Here is a 6950-nt window from a genome sequence, read left to right as displayed (position 1 = left end):
TGGTGGGAGAGAGAGAAAGTTTGATCCTCCAGCAGGGCTCACATGAGAAGTGGTGTTTGCTGGAGACCTACAATTTGCAAAGAATGCAAAGAAGGGGGGAAAGGGCTGAAAATTAAACACAGAGGTGAGAAAAAGATACAGAAAGGAATATACAAAACTGGCAAAACAGAGATCTCAAGCCAAATTACCTTTAACTCAACCTTGAAAGCAAATGACTCAGCTGAGGAGGGCACGTGGCACCCACATTTGCTGGTCTACTTGTCAATTTATAAGACCGGAGCAAGCATATACTACGTAAGTGGTAAGAGTGGCTCAGCTCCTTCTAACAGATGGCTCCACAACTCTCAAAAGCTTGACAGGAAAGGGGAAAAGGCTCTGCTTCCCCATAGGAGAGCAATGGTACAAAGGCCAAGGCAGAAGCAGGCTTCCCCTCCCTTCTCTGACTCTCCCAGAAGTCGGCAGTTTTATTGATCAGATTACAGACTGTAGGATCACTTCCCATTCCATCCTGCCCCAAACTCTACCACTCAAGACAACATTGCCTCTCAGTCTGTAATAGGTCCAGCAATTAAAACCCAAAGAGGAGTCCTTTTCTTTTTTTAGGGATGGGAAGGACATTGCTGGGGACATCTAAAATTGCCAGCACCAAGATTATTAAGATTCTAAGAAAAGAGAAAACAGAAAGCAAAGTTGTTCTGACACCAAGCAGGAGAATGGTAAGAAAGTATCTCTCTTTCTCTCCCTCCCCTTCCTCTCTCTCCCTCCCTCCCTCTCTCTGTCTCTCTTCCCCTCTCTGTGAGGTTGATGCTGGCGCTTCACATGAATGTGGCAAGGACATAAATCACCGAGTTGGAAATCCTAGAGGGTCAGTGAATGGGTCTATAACTAGTGGAGCAGAAGAGGTCAGAAATTAAAATGGTTAGCAATGAGCAATAAGAAATCTGAGCAAGGCTTAAAGAGGACTTGGAAATGGATACTTTATGGCCTCTTTCTTACAGAATTGAGGAGATGAGCTGAGAGTAAAAGAACAAAGATTTGGTCAAGAAAAGAGAAAGTCACCATCTTGTGATCGATTTCTCTCTCACAGATCTATGTTTCCCCTTTTCTGTTTTTCCCAATGTCACAGATCCTTGAAAGCCAAACTTAGCTAATAATATGCATACAAATACACCCCTTCTTTTAAAGTATTTTTGCTTTCCTGGAGATGACAAATGGATGAAAAATTCCCACCTGATAAATACAATAATATTTTTCACATAGCCTCCACTTTCGTTAGCCAAAATCATTTTCTTTTCTGGTAGAAAGAGTAATTGTTCCAGTAAATTAACACCTCATCTCATGTATATAATGCAAGACCCAAGATTTTTCAAAAGCATCTTTCCCCTCCCAGAGAACAGTTTAAATAGTATGCATTCAAAACTTCAGAGGTTTCTAAATCGCAGGCCACTGAAGACTTACCTTCCACCTGCTCATATTGTTTGCTGCATTCTGATCAGAAAGGGAATTTGCGTCTCTGAACCAACAGATATAAAGTGCACGAGAACATCACAAAGTAATTACGAGTTTTTTTTTATTTTTTATTTTTTATTTATTTATTTGAGAGAGAGAATGAGATAGAGAGAGAGAGCATGAGAGGGGGGAGGGTCAGAGGGAGAAGCAGACTCCCTGCTGAGCAGGGAGCCCGATGCGGGACTCGATCCCGAGACTCCAGGATCATGACCTGAGCCGAAGGCAGTCGCTTAACCAACTGAGCCACCCAGGTGCCCCTAATTACGAGTTTATGACATCACCTTAATATTACAAGAGAGAGAATGAAAGACCCGAGAGAAACGTGCGATTTCCCTTTTGGGAAAACATTAATGGATGCTTACAATCTGTTTTCTTTTGTTTGGATGTTACAACCAATAATACACTTTTATGTCTATAAATAAAGACTAAAGTTGAATAAATCCAACAAACCCCTGAGCCTGCAGCTTGGAATCTTGATTCACGTTCAAGGCCAAGATTTATGAGTCACTCGCAGAGAATAAGTTGAAGCTGCAAGATTTGGGGGGAAATTATTCCACATGGCGATTATTTGGGGGAGTGATTATGCATGCACACCTGATCACGGCGTCACCTATTCCAGCTCATCTGACATGATAAAACATGGCAATTTTCTCTATTTCCCTTTGCTTGCACAACAGAAACTGATGCACACAACCTCACACCATTCATTTTTAAATGGGCTTCCTTGTCAGAGGCATTCCTCCCTTTCCCACTCTAGCTCTGACTTCCTGGAGGTGTTGTACAATGATTTATGTAAATGCCTTGATGACTGCAAAGGGAAATGAGGAACACCAACACTAACGATCGACAGTAGAAAAGAACAGCTTTCAGAAAGGTTCCCCACCCTCCTAACCCCCGACAGGATGGGCTTTGCTCCTGGAGGATACCTACCGCCTCCGCCCCCACCCGCCACACACAGGATTTAAATTAGGGTTGCGGCCTCCTGGCTGTTCTAGCCCCATTCTCCCGTACCGGAATGTCTTCAGAAAAGGCGGGCTTTCTCTCCTGTCTCTGGAGCTCCCAGAGTCTTTGAGCTCCCCTGGAATTCCCGCGACACTTGCAGTGATGGGGCCTCAGCCACCTCCCCGGGCAGTTCACTTCGGTGCCTAATTGCCCTTACTGGGAAGAAATTTTTCCTAATGTCTCCTAACCGACATTTTCCCCTTTCCTTGTTTCAAGCCGTTACTTCTTATTAGACTATTCTCAACCACTGCAAGCAATCCTCTTCTTTCCTTAAAATTATTATTGCTCAAATATTTGGAGACAGTTAGCATAGGCTTCCATCTCTCTAGCTCCTTTTCCTGAAAGATTTAAATGTTATGTTCCTTTAACCTTTCTTTATAGGTCACCTCTTCTAATCCTTTTATCTTTTTTGTCACCCTTCTCTGAGTTCTCTCTAATTTACAGTATTGATGTTCTCTTTATAATGAGGTGCCCCAAACAGTATGCCGTGCTCCGTAAGTGGCTGCCGGGAGAGGCATGATTACAGGAACTCCATTTTCCTATAAGCAACACCCCCCTTGTATGCTGTGTGCCTCAGTAGAGCATTTGTCTTTTTCGCAGCCACACTGTATTATCTAAATACACTATCAGTCCCAATTCCTTCTCCCATTTGTCTCTTGAAGACATATTCACCTAATCCAGTGTTTTTACTTTTCTTCCTACCTGCCCCAGGAGCCCCAGCCCCCACACCAGGATTGTTCACAACTTGAATCCAAGACTCCCTGGTCAATTAAAAGAAAGCTTTAACTCCTTCAGTTATCAAGGCTCTAGTCTATAATAAACTAGACACAGGTAATCGTTAGCCGTGACCCTTTTATTTACAATGCCATCAGATTGGGTTTATTTTTACAGCATTGTTAGAGATTAAGAGCAAAGCTTCTGTCTTCATCACATTGGTTTTACTGTGGGTTAGGACCTATGGTGCCCCACTTCATTTCCTGAGACCCGAGCAATGAGCACAGAATCATTTCTAGTAAGTTCTGACTCTGATTAAAAAACAATCTTTATGAAATAGAAGCTAATAAAATTGCTTTCCTAATTACCCTGAGCTAGTTCATTTCCCAGCAAATATAATAAAATAGAGTTACTTGGCTCCGATTCACAAAATCTGAACCCAAGCTCATTATTAAGGCATTTAGCAGGGAAAAAAGCATGTGTGCGTAAGATGCTGTCCCATCAAGCAGAATGCAAGAAACCTTTTGAAGTTTAGACCTTTGAAGTTTGAAGTTATTGCTGTATTTTTTTTTAATGCAGGTATTTCTGCTAGGAAAAAATATACATCAGAGTCATTTATATTAATGGCGCAGAGTACCTATACTAGCATAATCTTTGGAGAAGCTTTTTTGTTGAGAACAGCAAATCTTTATTTAAGAAAAATATTTAGATCCTTTGCATTGTACTTGCTAATCTACAGGGCTATTATACAAGGCAGCAAGACTTTTACGTAATAGAATAGAGTAACTCATGTCCCAAGGCTATTTCTGCCGTGACTTATGCCACTCACAAATCTCTTTCATCTGTTTAAAGCGTGAGAGTCTGATGACTATAAATGTATGGAAATGTTTGGGGATTGTTTTATTTTCCTCTGAATGTCCTATCATTCATTAACATGGACATGATTTGCTAATATTTCTAATGCATGCATGAATACTCCACTAACAGAGGTTTAAAATGCTCCATTCCCAGGAGGAAAAAAAGACAATTACCAAAATTGAGAGACTTTAAGAAGAGGATATCTATTAACGAAAAGGGAGACGGTTACATGGCAGAATCAAGTAAGTCAAAGAATGAAATCTCTCCTTCGTTCTATAATGTGACACACCCATTTTATGTGACAGCACCAATAGAGTTACAGCTCAGGGTAACTCTAACACCAAAGTAAATACAGCCAGGACTGACTCACGAAGGCAAGCCAAGCTGCTCTGGCCAGTAATGGAGATTCGAAAATCTTCTTTTCTCCTCTTTGGGTATTTGCCTGAAACCAATCTCTTAGAGCTCAGTCTCGCAAATCTAAAATGGGGAAAGAAATTGCCTGTGTCTTCTACCAGGGAGTGCAGCTCTTCTTGGGAAAATTTGTGAAATTCCACCCCCTGGGCAAAAACCATGGCTTTTTGTCAATATGCCCTGGGTGGAAATCTGACATTTCCATAATGATATGACAGATTTCCATCTGGGAAAACTGCCTTCTGTTTTCACAATGAATTTGAAGCAAGAATGAAAAATCTTTCACTTTGTCTATAAAACTATTTAAAAGAAAAAAATCTGCACTTTTCCTGCCTTGAAATAATGGAGAGGGTATTAAATGAGAAAAATCTGTAACTCTTTTGAGTTCAATCAAATCATCAGCAATACTTAGAAAGAAAAGAAGGGAACTATGTGGTGAATAAATCCTTCCGGACAAATTTGTTACTGTTTTTTGATAGTTACCAGCAGATGAAAGGAATAATGTATATCTAGCAATCAGTGAATGTGCATCAACAGTATACAGCTGGAATTCAAGAGAAGATTGACAGAGGGCATCAGTAAGTCTATTTTGTGAAACTGGTTCTAATTGATTTCGATGGGAGTATTGTCATATGGATTGAAAATTTGCTGAAAGATGATAAACAAAGAATAGCAATGAACGAAAAGCAAAGGGGATGACATCGAGGTTAATGTGAGTTTTGATCTCATTTCTCATTTTTAGAAATGCAACGGGAGAGGAGCAACCTGGACAAAAATGAAATATGCAAATGTGCTAAATGAATGGTATAACAATTGCCAACAAAAACTGAAAAATGGAATTTCCTTAGAGAAGTGGTTGGTGGAGGTCTGCAGGGAGAGGGGAACAGAGACATCAGCTGGGCCTGGGAAAGCTGGAGCAGGGACGTGTTAGGGGAAAACAATCTAATACACAAAATGAACGAGCAGTTCCACTTCTCAATATGGACCCACTCTCCATCTCAGTCCTTTGAATTGCTGGTTGTTTTGTTTGGTTTGCCAGCGTGGGGGATGGGGCTCCACTCACTCTCCCTTGTCCCTCCTCTTCCTGAAGTTGGAAAATCTGAGTGAAAATCAGGAGATCTAGGGTGGGCTGGGTTTTCTTTCTTCTATGCAAAGTTAATTATCCCAGACTCTCTGAGAAGAAAAAAAAAAGGGAAAAAACAAAAACAAAAAACAGAAACATTTCCCTTAGTGCCTAATGCCAACAGACTCTGCATTTTCTTCTCACCACCTGAGAAGCCAGAAGCTGCTATTGCAGCTTTTTGTTGTTAGTGTGGTTTGCTGATGTTTTCAGTGGGACCTGTAGAGTAAGACCATCCTGCGGATTTGAAGGCCACCAACCCTTGCAGAGTCAGCACTCACCTGGAGGGAAATTTCAGAAGGAAGCGGAGGTGCAGGAGTGGGGGAAGTGGTTTGCCCAGGAGAGGCAAGTGTGCCCTGATGATTAACACCAGGTCGACGTGCTGAGAGAAAAACGACACAGACACAGGGACCATGCGGCATCCGGTTTGCCGGCACATCCTAATGAGCACGATGGTCAAATGCCCTGGGTTTGCCATATGTTGTGGCCATATGCATATCTGGTGAACCAGATGCCCTGTTTTTTTTTTTTTCCCCCCATATTGCACCATTTTTCTCACAGCATAAAGACATGGCTTAAGTGAGAAGCAGGAGGGGGCATGGGTAGGCAATGAGAGCTTGTTATTCCAAAAGGTTGTCGGACAGAAAACATCAGGAAATCCATCCATGCTCTCATTCCGTTTTCAAATATTTAATGAGCACCTACTAAGTTCAAGAAGAGCTTAAACGAAACCAGGGATGACCAATCTTTCTTGAGTTTAGTAAGGAGAGGTTAGACAGTCTCTGTGCACCGGCCACAGCTTCTCTCAATAAGCCCTCTAGTCACTGAGTAAAAGGATCTGCTGTAGTTTGCCATTTCTAACACGCATAAAGTCTCCAGAGATTAACAGGGGGCCACTTATACTCTGTGCCCAATGAAATAATGTTTAACCTCTGTTAGCCAGCTCTCTCCCTCCAACCTCAAAAGGCTCGCATCGTGTCTTCTGCCTTCTACATGCCTCTTTATCATTGGGCACAATGTGGCGATCACTCACATAGTTCCCTCCACCCAGAAGATCCTTCTCTACTCCAGTTCCTACCTACTCATTGCCCACTCATTCATCCATTTATTGGATATTGCTGAACATTTTCTAATCTGACACTAACCTGGTGGATAACACAGTAAGCAAAAGGAACACAGTCTCTACCCTTCCGGGGTTTACAATCTAGTGGCACAGACATTATTCCAACAGTGAAATAATGTGTAATTACAACTGGGAGACATGCCAAAAAGGCCGAGTCCTGGGAGCTACAAAAGTGTGAACCAGAGCAAGCCAATCCCAGCGGAACAAGAACAC

Source organism: Neomonachus schauinslandi, chromosome 10 (assembly GCF_002201575.2).
Source record: "Neomonachus schauinslandi chromosome 10, ASM220157v2, whole genome shotgun sequence".
Taxonomy (NCBI): domain Eukaryota; kingdom Metazoa; phylum Chordata; class Mammalia; order Carnivora; family Phocidae; genus Neomonachus; species Neomonachus schauinslandi.
Note: the sequence above shows the minus strand (reverse complement) of the source record.